At 43.0% G+C, this 12,708-nt stretch overlaps 1 protein-coding gene across 2 annotated transcripts in view; it reads left to right on the top strand.

Annotated features, from left to right (window-relative positions):
• The window catches only part of RNF121 (ring finger protein 121), a 421,292-nt gene that overhangs the window by 405,960 nt on the left and 2,624 nt on the right, over positions 1–12,708 (top strand). The window lies entirely within an intron of this gene.

The raw sequence follows: 12,708 nt of genomic DNA, 5'->3' as shown, positions 1-12,708 counted from the left end.
GCTCCCTCCTCCAAATTCTTACTGCTTTGGGAGAATATCTAAGATGAGGAATACGTGGGAGGACACAATCCATTGAAAGAACAAGTTACTTAACAACTGTACTATTCTTTCGATTGGTTGTTCCTCCCACATATTCCTAATCGACCCTCCCAAACTGCCCCACCATACAGTTTACACCAGTTGCACTTCAAGTTCCTTGCGAGCCAAAGGTCAATAAAGCCTGGTCAACTGATGCGGCTACTCCTATTGTAAAAACAGAACTGAGGATAACAGGCGCGGCTTGAGCCCTTTATACTGCGGATGATGTTGACACTCGACGGCGGCCCTCGTAACACATAGCTACTGCGGCCTCGAGCGCAGCACCCTCTTGTGAAGAAAAATATCCAAAGCAGCAAGCTGGAAGATACGAATATCTAAGATGAGGAATATGTGGGAGGAACATCCAATCGAAAGAACGTTACAGTTGGTAAGAAACTTGTTCTTCTCAATGATATTACCTTTGTATACTGTGAGTGCATGGACCTTTTTGTGGGATTGAGTCTAGCTTTTTTCCTTTTTTACCGAAGGTATTTGCAGATTTTTCACTGTTCCTAAAAAAGTTATCTTCCAGTGATGTTTCCTTCACCACGTCCATTTAAAGTGGAACAGATTTTTGTTTGCCTTTGCAGTTATGGCTCCAGGTCCAGGAAACACAGGGTTGATGACCAACTCTGTTTGGCAAGTCCTTGTAAAGGAAATGCCATCTCTAGGTGGATCATAACCGGTTTTAAAACTGGTTATCAACTGGCAGACCGTGTTCTCTGAGTGAATCGGTGCACGCTTGACCAAGGTGTAGGCTGCGGCTGCTTCTACTTTGTGATGGGGCTGCTTCTACCTTGTGTTGGGGCTGCTTCTTTGGCCACTGGCAGGTTTCCACTTGGGCGTATTTACTGGTTTTAACAAATCCTATTGTCTAAGCCTGCCGCAGAAGCCTCGTCTTTTGATCTGTTGCTAGTGCAAAATAATCTCACTAAATAAATCTGATCCTAATGATCTTTTGCTAACTCTGCTTGACTATACTCCGATTTAGGTGTTTTTTAAACCTGAGGGATCTGTTAGAGAAATTCAATAGAAGAACAAAATAACTAAATTCACCAGTGTTCTTTCTGGGTGATAATTGTAAGGGAGCATTCTCATTTCTTTGCTCATTCGCTTCAACCTTGAAGACCCCCAGCTCTTTTGCTGGACTTTGCGACTTTTTAATTTTAACCCTGGAGTGAGTGAGACTTTTATCTCACTCATGTGTTGGATTATGCGTTTCCTTTGTTTTTGGAGTCTTGACGAACTCCATAGGCATCTACTTGTCATGATTCCTGCCCCTCATGTCCCCAGCCCTCCAAGATGTCAGGCTGGAGCCAGGCCACGATCACCTACATGGCCTTCAAGGGCCTCTCCATCCCTCCAAAGACTCACTTGGAGTCAAACTTGGCGCTTGTGGCAACAGACTCACTCACTCCCATAGAATAACATTGGGGATTGGACTTGTAGTGCATTGATGGGGACAAGATGGATGCCCCCACATATTTTGGTTCCCAGAACTGGATGTGCAGTCTAGTCTTTTGGGTGTGGTTCAGCCCAGAGACACCTGGGATACCCAGACTATTTAAGCCACGCCCAGGCTGAGAAACATGCTTTGTTTTCTGCACCTGCAGCGTGACACTCACCGTGTTCGGATCGGTCTCCAGTAGGCCTGCATTTTTCTTCTCCGCTCAGCTCCTGCAAGAACACCGTTAGGAACAGCCTTACCTTGCGGCGCTTCTACCCATCATTCATCGCTTCTTCTGTTCTGCGGGCATCTTCGGCGGTGTCATTCCCATCCCGGCACGCCGCTTCCTAAGGAAAAGGGAAAAGAACAGAAAAAAGGCATTAGTAAGCATTCAGCAAATCTTTGTTATTTTTAAAGACTGTACGAGCTTCAAACTCTTACCTGAATCCCAGCCGCTCTGAGGGAACTCTGTCTCCGGAACTTCTCATCTATCTGCAAGAGGGAAAAGACACTCCAGGTTAGCGTGGAAACATCTAGAGGCACTGCACACCGTGCTTACTCGCCGCATTTCTTCTTCATAACCGGCATCCACACTGAAAACGTTGCGGCACCTAAAAGACACAGAAAAATAACTCAGTTCAATACAAATACGAAAGGGTTGCATCGCGCTTTCACTCACCTTCAGCGCTACTCATCTCAGCAGCACGTCGCCATCCCCGGACGCCGGCCATCATCTAAGGAAGGAAAGGAACGAAGTTAGAGAACTGTTCAAAAGACTCATTATACTTACATGTCGGACTCTTGCCAGTGAAGTAACTAGGCAGCAACGAGCCCTCATCAATCAACGTGCCCCTGCACTGAAAGCAGGACGGAGAGCACACTTTACAAGAAAACAAGGCCCAGGCTCCAGTCGAGTAGACTCCAGGGAAGGGTTCGAGGTTGTGAGACGTCAGAACAGGCTGAGTGACGTCCCCGTGGATACCAGGTGAGCGTTAGTTGTATGGTGACACAGCACCTTCAGTGCAGTGCCACAGAGATCCTTTAGATTTCTCATAAGGTTTAAATATCTTTTCTTGTGTGAACTACTGTTCCCAAGAATAGTAAAGTGGAATTGACTTTATCTTTTCTCTTTGTAGGGCCTGCACACACTCTTATGTGGAGTGCTGGGGGGTTACTTAGTAGCCCCTTTTCCTACTTACTCATGTAAAACATTTTGTTAACTACTTGAAATGCCTGTTGGCAGTGGTTTAATGTTCCTACCATGGTGCTTTTCTACCGCAGGCTGAACCTTCAGCTGCAATATAGCACCCATGGGTGACCATTATTTCGAAATGGCCCCAGCCGTCTTTTTTCGCCATTTACTATTTGTAAGGTCTTTCTTGGCATTTACTCTGTGCGCCAAGCCAGGTTTGAGCCCTTTGTTCGTTTTGCCTTTGGCGGGCTTCAGTCCCGTGTGTCTGCAAGGGCAGAAAGTGAGAGAGGGTCCCGTAACTCCCCTGTCCTTTCTCTTTAGGAATGCCTGAATGCATGACAGCCTAGGCTGTGGATGAATGTGAGAAACCTGCTTAAAACGCGAGGGTTTTGGGACTAGAGGCAGAGTCTACCACTGGGAAGAACAACCTGACAGAGAAACCATAAACGAAGCTTGCTGCATCCTCCTGGACCTTTGAATTGCCCATTGAAGCCTTGCTGCTGTGTGGAAATTCCTTTTTCTAATCGACACGAGAAGCACCAGAAGGGATGACTTCTTCCCTTGGGTTAGTGGGACCAACTAACCCTGAGACTAACTCCACTGGACCATCTTCCCAGACTAGCTGTACTTCTTTGCTGCTGCAGGAACAGAGTGCAGGACTCAAGGAGTGAAGGAAGACCAACCGGTATCCAAGATCTGCGGTGGTGCTGTTTACCAAGCGCTGCAACTGCGAAGTGCTGCTGATGTGAAAAGCGCCCGTAGCTGCCTCCGAATTGCTGCTACAGACGTCCTCCCTCTTGTCCCCATGACTGAGGCCCAGGAACCCAGGATCTGCATCGCTGCAACCAGACATAAGCCTGCTGGACCACTCTTCTAACCAGAGGTACTGTTCTGACTTGGGGTACTTACCTCAGTGTCTTTAGCTTTGCTCTTCTCAATTGAGACTTGCAGTAGCAACTTGGCTAGAGTTGATCCCACCTCTACCCTTAACAAGTGTAACAGCTTGTGACCCTACAGTGATTTTTCTTCAACAAACTCTCTAACTTTGTGCAAGACTTTATCTAAGGTGCTTCAGCTCTGTAGACTGTGCTCCAATTGACTTTGGCTGTCCTTGCTCCCTGCAGACTCTTCTAGTCCATTTGACTTTGATACTTACTGTCCCTCATAGGTGATAATAGTTCAAAACCAAGTTATCTGCCAGCGATCTCTGCCTTAATGCCAGTAAGACTGAGATTCTCCTCATCGGCACTCCTTTCCTGTTGCTCTCTGGCCGGCCTCTCTTGGTCCTCTTCCTTCCACCTGTGAGGCTTAAAACCTAGGGGTCCTCTTCGACTCCACTCTCCTTCTCTCCTCACATCTCTGTCTCTAAGAAGTTGCACTATCAGCTGCACCTCCACGGAGGTATTCTTCCTTTCCTCTTCTTTCCCCAGAAGCTCACGGTCTCCAGAGCTCTGGTTCTCTCTAGGCTGGACTACTGCAACAGCCTCTTTCTAAATCTCAAAACAATCTTTGCTACTTAAGCTATTGCCATGCGCCCTTATCAAGGACGAGAGAAAGAAAGACAAAGACTGCCTCTTTTTCTCCAGTCGGTAAGCTTGGAGCTTTTAATTGTGCATTTGTTCAAAACAAAAAAAAAGGAAAATATATAAAAATGTATGCCCTTTAATGACACGTGTTTCGGCATAAACGTCTTTTTCAAATCAGGGCTAATTGCATTTCATTAGCAAAAATAGCATATTCATTACAAAAGTCAAAGAGAACAAAAGAAGAAAATGATCATTGTGTACATGTTATAATTCAAACACAAGCAATTTTATGCATATCGGTTGGAGGGTGGCCATTGGGGGAGGAGGGCGGGGGAAGGGTGGGATTGTTAGGGATGGTTGAAAAAATGCAAAGATCGTTGTCCATATCTAATTTCACTTAGTCTTAAGAATGGCAATTCGCAAAATCTTTCTTACCTAGTGAGTTCGAATGACAATTCATAAGTTGAATGCTTAATGTAAATTGTCATGGGTTAAATCCCTACAACAAAAACAGCATGTGACCCATTAGTATGTTTAAACACTTTTAGTTAATGAAGTACCTTTAAGAGATAATTGTTGTGCATTGTCTATATTTTTATTTTTAATGTTGCCATTGTAAGAATGTAACAGAAGGTTACGTTAGGGTTAATCTGTTAAATGATGTTGATGGGTGAAAGGACAAGTAAGCCGGTTTCCGGTTAAAGGCAACATAAACGTTTTAACCGTGTTTATACTCCTGGTAGAGCCAGTATGATAATTCTCTTAATGTTAACATTCGTGATTGCGCGATCTGGGCGATCGTATCTCCACGTGAAATCACGTGCAGTTTCAAAATGCTAGTAAGACCCCCTGCAGAAGCCCCTACTCCACGCTTACCTGTTCGTCCGCGTGTGTCGTTCAAAAGAGTCCCCGTTCGTTCTGCGTCAGATTGGTGTTATTATTGTAACCGTGGTACCCGAACAATTTGGTCCTACTACAGTGTTTACCCGGAACTTCTACTTTATTGTGCAACGTTATGACGGGATTCTAGTGTCCATTCACTTTATTTGTTAGTTATTACTTTGCTCTCATATTGATTGAGTTCATGGCGTTATTTAGCAATAAAATTGTGTATTTTAAATCAAACCTAAAAATGTGCTGAGGTGTTACACGTAAATGCCAATCGCGTGTTATATTCATACCGTAAATTGTGTGACTTGTGTTATTATTGAAAACATTAAATAAGAACTTCCAAAATTAAAAAAGCGGATGGTACACCATCTCTAGTAGTCCTTTGTTGATTACTATTGTCGCGGCCATATTTTGGGCGAACATTGGTTAACTAATATGAGAATCGCGTTTTCTTAATATTAGTATGTCAATGGGAAAGACATTACAAAGGGCATGCGTTTGTAGTGGATTAAGCGCAGGGCGGGTTGTGTAACCTAAGTGTAAAAATGAGGTTTCCCTTGAGTATTTTATTTTAAATGTTCCAAATGGTTACCGAAATTGAGCGAATTAAAGCAATCGCTATATTTGTTGTAGAATTAGTTCAAACCGTTTTGTTGAGGGTATTACCCTAATGTGTGCTGTTAAGTATAATATGTATGAAAAAAGCATATTTACCTTTTTGATACACTTGATAACGTTCAAAATCTGCTGTATGAAAACATACTTGTATAGTTTGAGCCTAAGATAAGCAAAACTATTTTAAACTAAAATTGGTAAGTACATATGGTGTACATACAACACTTCCTTGTGTAATAGAGGCCTAATATAAGCATAATCATTTTTGACTAATCGAAATGATAAGTACATGCAAGAGAACATTGAAAACTGATATGTATGTGAAAAATGTTCTTCATTTATCTTTAAAGGAATGAGGCCATCTCCTGATCAGAGTTCAAGCCTCTTTCTACTACACGAAATTTGCAAATCAATTTTGCTTCTTCTTGCCTCAGTTTGGCTTCAAGATCTCCTCCTCTCGGTCCCAAAGACACTTTTTTGAGTCCAATGAATTTCAATTCCTTTTTATGAACTCGTTGGTGTTTACTTTGCCAGTGTTGTACTAAGGGTAAATTAGTATCTTGACTCCCAATGTTTGATATATGTCCCCTTATTCTTGTCCCAAGTTCCCGAATGGTACTGCCTATGTAGATTTTTTCACAATGGCAGACAATTGCATATACCACAAACTTCTACAGTTGATTTGATCCACTATCTTGTGTGATATCTTATATTTGTCTTTAAAGATCACTGTATTGTTCAAAGCATGTTTGCACATTGTGCATGTTCCACATTATCGAAATCCAGTGGGTGACGGCGGAAGCCATGTGACTGTAGTTTCTTTTTTCTCCTCTGGAAGGAATGAGGGGCTCAGAATGTTTTTAATAGTGTTGGCTCGTCGGTAAGTTAAAGTGGGATTGTCTCTAATGTACTTTCTCACATTTTCATCAAGTTGTAACGGATGCCAATTTTTTCTCAAAACTTTGTTGTCTGCACAGTAGTTTGTAATGAAACTAATTTCTTGTTTTACCTCTTGTTTGGATTTTGTTGGCTTCAGGGTGCTTTCCCTATCCACCTGGGAGGCCTTATTCTTAGCTTGCGTGATTATTTTATTTCCATAGCCTCTTGTTTTGAATCGCCTTGTTAGTAGTTTACATTCATCTTCAAAACTGCTTTTTTCAGAGCAGTTTCTTCAAGCTCCTTTTGGTATATTCCTAATCACCGAATTAACATGGCAACTTGTTGAGAATAGAGTTGAATTTGCTTCCGTACTTTTCCTGAAAGTTTTGGTTTTGAGATGATTGTCTTCTACGTAAATGGTCAGATCTAAGAAATTTATTTCGTGAGCGCTGGCAGTGCCAGTAAATTCTATCCCCATCGTGTTCTTATTTGCTCTGTTCCTAAAATCTTCCAACGGTCCCTCTTCCCCTTTCCAAATTATCAGTACATTATCTATGTACCGTGTCCATAATATTACCTTCGCGTCATATTCATTGTCTGTGAAAATGTTTGTCTTCGTACATCGCCATCGTCAAATTGGCAAGCGCTGGGGCATATTTAATCCCCATTGCCACTCCTTGTGTCTGCTTAAAGAATTGATCATTGAAGATAAATACATTATTTTGTAATTTGAATAGAAGCATTTCCTTCAACATGCTTACAAATTGGTAATTAGACGCTGATTCCTTTGAAAATGTGATCCATAGCTTCTATAGCAACATCATGTCTAATTGATGTGTATAGGGAACGTACGTCCCAGGTAGCCATGAGGTAGCCCTGTTGCCATTCAATCATCGCTAGTTTGTTAATTGTCTCAGTTGTATCTCTCAAATAGGATTTGGTTTTAATCGCCATTGGTCTTAAGATATTATCAATGTACTGTGCCAGGTTCATGGTTGCCCAACCAATTCCACTTAGAATTGGTCTACCTTCTCGGATCTTTGTATACTCTTTGTATTTTAGTTAAAAAATATATTGTCGGTAATATAGGTTGTTTTATTTCCAAAAAGTCTTTTTCCTCATCAGTAATTAGTACTTGTCTGTGCCATGAAGTAATTGCTTCTTTCAATTATGTTAGTATTTCCAATTTAGGGTTCTTTTTCAGTATGGCGTAGCAATTCGGCGTATTCAGATGGGTCATTGCCATCTCTATATAATCTGCTCTGTCCATTATTACTATTTTATATGTAATAGTAAAATGGCAATTTTACTCCCCCCTCCAGTTACACACCACTGCTATGGGAGTCTATCAAGATAAGGAATATGTCGGAGGACACAGTCCCTTCGAAGAACAAGTTACTTCTTACCTGGTAACGTTCTTTCGATGGTATGTTCCTCCGACTTATTCCTTATCGCCCCTCCCATCCATCCCCTCAGTAAAACTTCCCTTGTGGTTACAGCTTACGCTCCTTCAGGGTCAATAACCAATTCATGTAAAACAACGGTTAACGTCAAAACGGAACTGAGCAACGGACGCTGTGCAAGTCTATTTATACGCATGATGACGACGGCGCAGATACGGAGGCTGTCGAGGGGCATTGTCGCGCAGCGCCCTCTACTGGAAAAAAAAAAAATTCTGAGGCCAGCAAGCTGGAGATGATCTATCAAGATAAGGAATACGTCGGAGGAACATCCCATCGAAAGAAAATTACCAGGTAAGAAGTAACTGGTTCTTCTTGACTGTTGCATTTATTTGTGGTTCTACGGTTAGGGTGTTGACCATCAGGACTCCCAGATTATTTACTACCTTAGATGGTGATGGTGCGGTTCCCATTTCCGTTGGCCACGGGATGGCGTTTTCATTCTCTTGGTCTTTGGATATGGTCATGATTTCTGTTTTTCCTGGCTTGATTTTCAGGTCCTTGGCATTCATCCAGTTGAAGACTTCTTTTAGACAGTGTTACGTTTGAATGATCGGCTTGGGTGTCTTTGATTTTGTAGATGATTGGAGTATCATCTGCGTAGTTGTAGCATGTAATGTTGTATTTCTTGAAGATTCTGAGGTGTGGTAGATGTTGAAGTACAGTGGTGATAGTGAGGATCCTTGTGGCACTTCAGTCGTTAACTCGTGGGGTTGATTTGAAGGGTTTAATCCATACAGTTTCTGTTCTGTCTGCTAGGAATGATTTAGTCCAGCGTAGTGTTGTCTGTTATGCCTGTCTTCTAGTCTTTTGGTTAGGTCGAGCAGAATAAGGGCTGAGGTGTTTGAGTCTGCGTTAGCTTTTAGGTCATCCCAGATGGATAGTAGTGCTGTTTCCGTTCCTCTTGTGGGTCTGAAGCAGACTTGAGCTTGGTCTAGCAGGAGGTGGTTTTAAACATGTTCTTGGGTTAGTTTGTATACATAGGTTTCCAGGAGTTTTGCCGGGTAGAGGATGTTTGGGATCGGTCTGTAGTTGGAGAGGTCATCTCCGTCGCCACTTGTGTTTTTCAGAAGTGGTTTGATATGTTGATTTGAAGGTATTCAGTACAGTTCCTGCTGCTAGTGATAGATTTAGAAGGTTTCTGTAATATTCTGCTGGTGTTCCTTGTGTGAGGATTGATTTGTTGATGTCTGGGGGACAGGGATCCATGGGTGAACCAGCTTTCTTGCTGTGTTTTACCAGCATTGCGAATGTGTCTGCTGATATTTCAGGAAAGTTTTTGAGTTTGCTGCGGTTCTGAGTTGGGTTCGTTCGTTTGGTTGTATGTTGTGGTTGGTTGGCCTCTGTTAAATGGTTTGTCGCATGTCATGGATTTCTTTTTCTTGAAGTGGTCTGCCAGGTCGTTGCATAGTTTCTCCGAGGGGATTGGGGTGTTATCACAGCCTGGTAGGTTTCTCATTTCTTTAATTTTAAACATTTCTTTTTGTGTATTGGTGGCATTGGTGATTCTGTCCTCATAATGCCATCTCTTTGCCTTTTGAATTTCCTGCTTGTATACGCGGATTTGTTTCTGGAACGGTGTTTTTTTTTGTCTGGGATGTATTCTTTCCTCCATTCCAGTTCCATCTTTTTGTTTTCCTTTTTCATGGTGCTTAATAGTGGGGTGAACCATTTTGTCATTGCTCTCATTTTTGATGGTGTGAACGGTTTTTCTGGGGCAATCTTGTCAATTGTATCTGCAATCCATTTGTGTAATGGCTCTGCTTTCCCGTCTAGGTCAGCTAGTTCTGTAGTTGAGGGTTTGGTTAACTCCAGTTGTTTGAATAGGTTGCTTTCTTTGACGTGTTTCCAGTTTCTTTTTGTGGTGGTTGTGAGTTTAGGAGGTTGGATGCAGACTTGAGTAGGCAGTGATCGCGAATGGGATGAGATGGTCACTCTACAGTATTTGTATCGGCGGTGCCGTGGTGATGAGTTTTTCCTTGGTGAAAATTGTGTCTAGGGTGTGTCCTGCTGAGTGTGTTGCCCCTTTTATTAGTTGTAGTTTCATGGTAGTGAGTTGTTCAATCAGTGAGTTTTGGGAGTTGGCGTGACTGTCTCCGAACCAGATGTTGAAGTCCCCCAGGATAATTAGGTGTTCGTGGTTGATGATGGCTTCTATGAAGTTGTCGACGAAGGATGCATCATAAGTTGGTGGTCTGTACACCAAGATGAATGTGATGTTGGATTTTGGGCTCGCTCTTAGGTGTATTACCATGGTTTCTCAGTTGAGGATGTTGAGTGGTTCTTCTGTTTTTATTTTTAGCTGTTCTTTGAATGCTATTGTGATGCCTCCTCTTTTTTCGTTTTTCCTGTTTATTTGAAGGCATTTTAAGTTTCCTGGAAGGCAGCTTTGGAGTGTGATTTTGAAGTTGTCGTCCAGCCATGTTTTTGTGATGAATAGGATGTCAATGCCTTTGTCATCAAGTAGATCGAAGATCTCTGTAGAGTGTTTTGACATGGATCTTGCGTTTTATTAGTTTGCAGTGGATTTTGGAGGTGTAGTTCGGTTTGTCTTTTCTTGTTAGGGTCGTCTCCTGATCTTTTTGAGGCGTAGGTTTCGGGGTGTCGGCGTCCTCGAATAGTTCTTCTAGATTTTGTCTTGGGTTTTTGTTTTCATCGGGTTCGTCTACAGGAGTTGTGGTTGTCTATTGAAAGTTCTTAGAGCTTTGGTGATGTAAGATGTTATCGCTTCGGTCGTGCGTTTGTTTCTGGTGGTGTCCATCCTTCTTCTGCGTGCTTTTGTTAGGTTGTTTAGTGTTGCAGCTTCTAGCGTTGGGTTGGTTTGGTCTGGCGAACAGTTGTCAGCGAGGTATGGAGTTAAGTAGAGGGATTTGTCTCGTCTGTGTTGGTTCGATTTTTTTTGTTCCTGTCTTTGGGGGGGTGTTCTGTAGTTGTGGTTCTTCTTTTTCTTTCCCTCGGGATGGGTCGTTTGCGTGGCATTATAAGACTCAGTTGTTTAGTCTTTTGTTTGCTGATGTCCAGTTGGTTCTGATTTGGTTTGGTTGTCTTGTGGTGTAGTACTGGGTGTGGAGGCTGTCCGCTACCAGTTTTAGCCTTTGTCTGTAGGTGGTATTCCAGCTGATGTTGCCTATTCGTTCAGTCGCTGTCTTGGTGGGGGTATGGGTGGTGGTTAAGGGTTATATTGGTGGCTCTTTAGTCTCCGTCTCCCTGAACGCGGTTCACTGCAGTAAGTTAGATATGTATGTCGAAGAAGAATATGTACTAGTTCAGGAGTGACTTTGAGGGGCGCAGCTAGGATTTACGCCTTATGAGGCGTGAGCCCCTAATCGGAATGTCACTCCACAGTAGTTCAGTGGTGGGTTCTGTCTCACTTTAGAGTGAGTTGGTAAGTACATTTGAGAGACCTGTATCGTGGGGAGAGGCCTATCAATGCAATTTGAATATCACTTATAAGGTAATCTGGACACAGAAGCCCTGTTAGATTTGAGAGACCTGTATAGTGGGAGAGAGCCCTATTAATGCAATCTAAAGATCATACAATGCAATCTGGACACACAAACCCTACTAGATTTGAGACCTGTATAGTGGGAGAGAGGCCTATAAATGCATTCTAAATATCATACAATGCAATGTGGAGACAGAACCCCTGCTATGCTTGGGAGACCTTTATAGTGGGAGAGAGTCCTATCAATGCAATCTAAATATCATACAATGCAAGCTGGACACAAAAACCCTACTAGATTTGAGAGACCTGTATAGGTCTATACATAGGTGGGGAGGTCTGTGCCTAGCCAGTCAGATTGGTACAGTAATAAATAATTATTCAATTTCCTCTGTTGAGAGAGATGCAGTGGGGAGCAATCACCTTGTTTACTATAGGTTTGGTAATTGGCTTGGAATCTAGGGTAGAGTAATTGCTCTGGGAGGAGCAGTGATGAGGACGGAGGACCAATGGGGGGGGAGGGGTGAGGCGGGAGGGAAGGAGAAGCACGAAGAGGGCGCGGGGCGGGAGCGGGTTTTACAAGGGGTCTCGGGGCCTTCACTAAATACACAAAAAAACAGCAGCAGACGGGGGCAACACTCGCCTTGCTCCGATGGAAATGGAGCCGGTGAGTTTTGCTCCGCTGCTACACTGCCAGCAAGACGGTCCATGGACCAATGGGAGCAGGGGGGGTGGGACGGGAGGCGGAAGGGAAGGAGAATCGGGAAGATGGAAATCAGTGCAAGTGTGTAAGAAGCATCTCTAAAGAGTATCTACTAGTTTTGTGTTGATTCTGGGCATGTATATTAAAGTATATTTGATTGTTAGATATATTGTCCTTTTTAAAGAATGCTTATTTAAAAACTAATGTTAAATATTTATAACGAAAACCCTGAGTGCAAGTGTCCTTGACTACTTGTTTTTGTGGATTTCCTTGCGACAGCTCTGCAGCTCACATTTACCTCTCTTGAGATAGGCCTGGCTGCTCAGTCACACTACTAACGTGTGTCGTACAGGCCTATACCAAAAGGTGGGTTACCGAATACCCAGAGGACACGGGTTGTGTAGTCTCCCACATGGTTACGACCATCAATTCTTGCCTAACAATGATTGCCTCCACAAACAAGAAATAGTGAGAG

The sequence above is a fragment of the Ambystoma mexicanum genome, chromosome 7q (genome assembly GCF_040938575.1).
Source record: "Ambystoma mexicanum isolate Mex_15411 chromosome 7q, UKY_AmexF1_1, whole genome shotgun sequence".
Lineage (NCBI taxonomy): Eukaryota > Metazoa > Chordata > Amphibia > Caudata > Ambystomatidae > Ambystoma > Ambystoma mexicanum.
The sequence above is the reverse complement of the archived record's forward strand: the minus strand, read 5'-3'. Positions and strand labels throughout refer to the sequence as shown.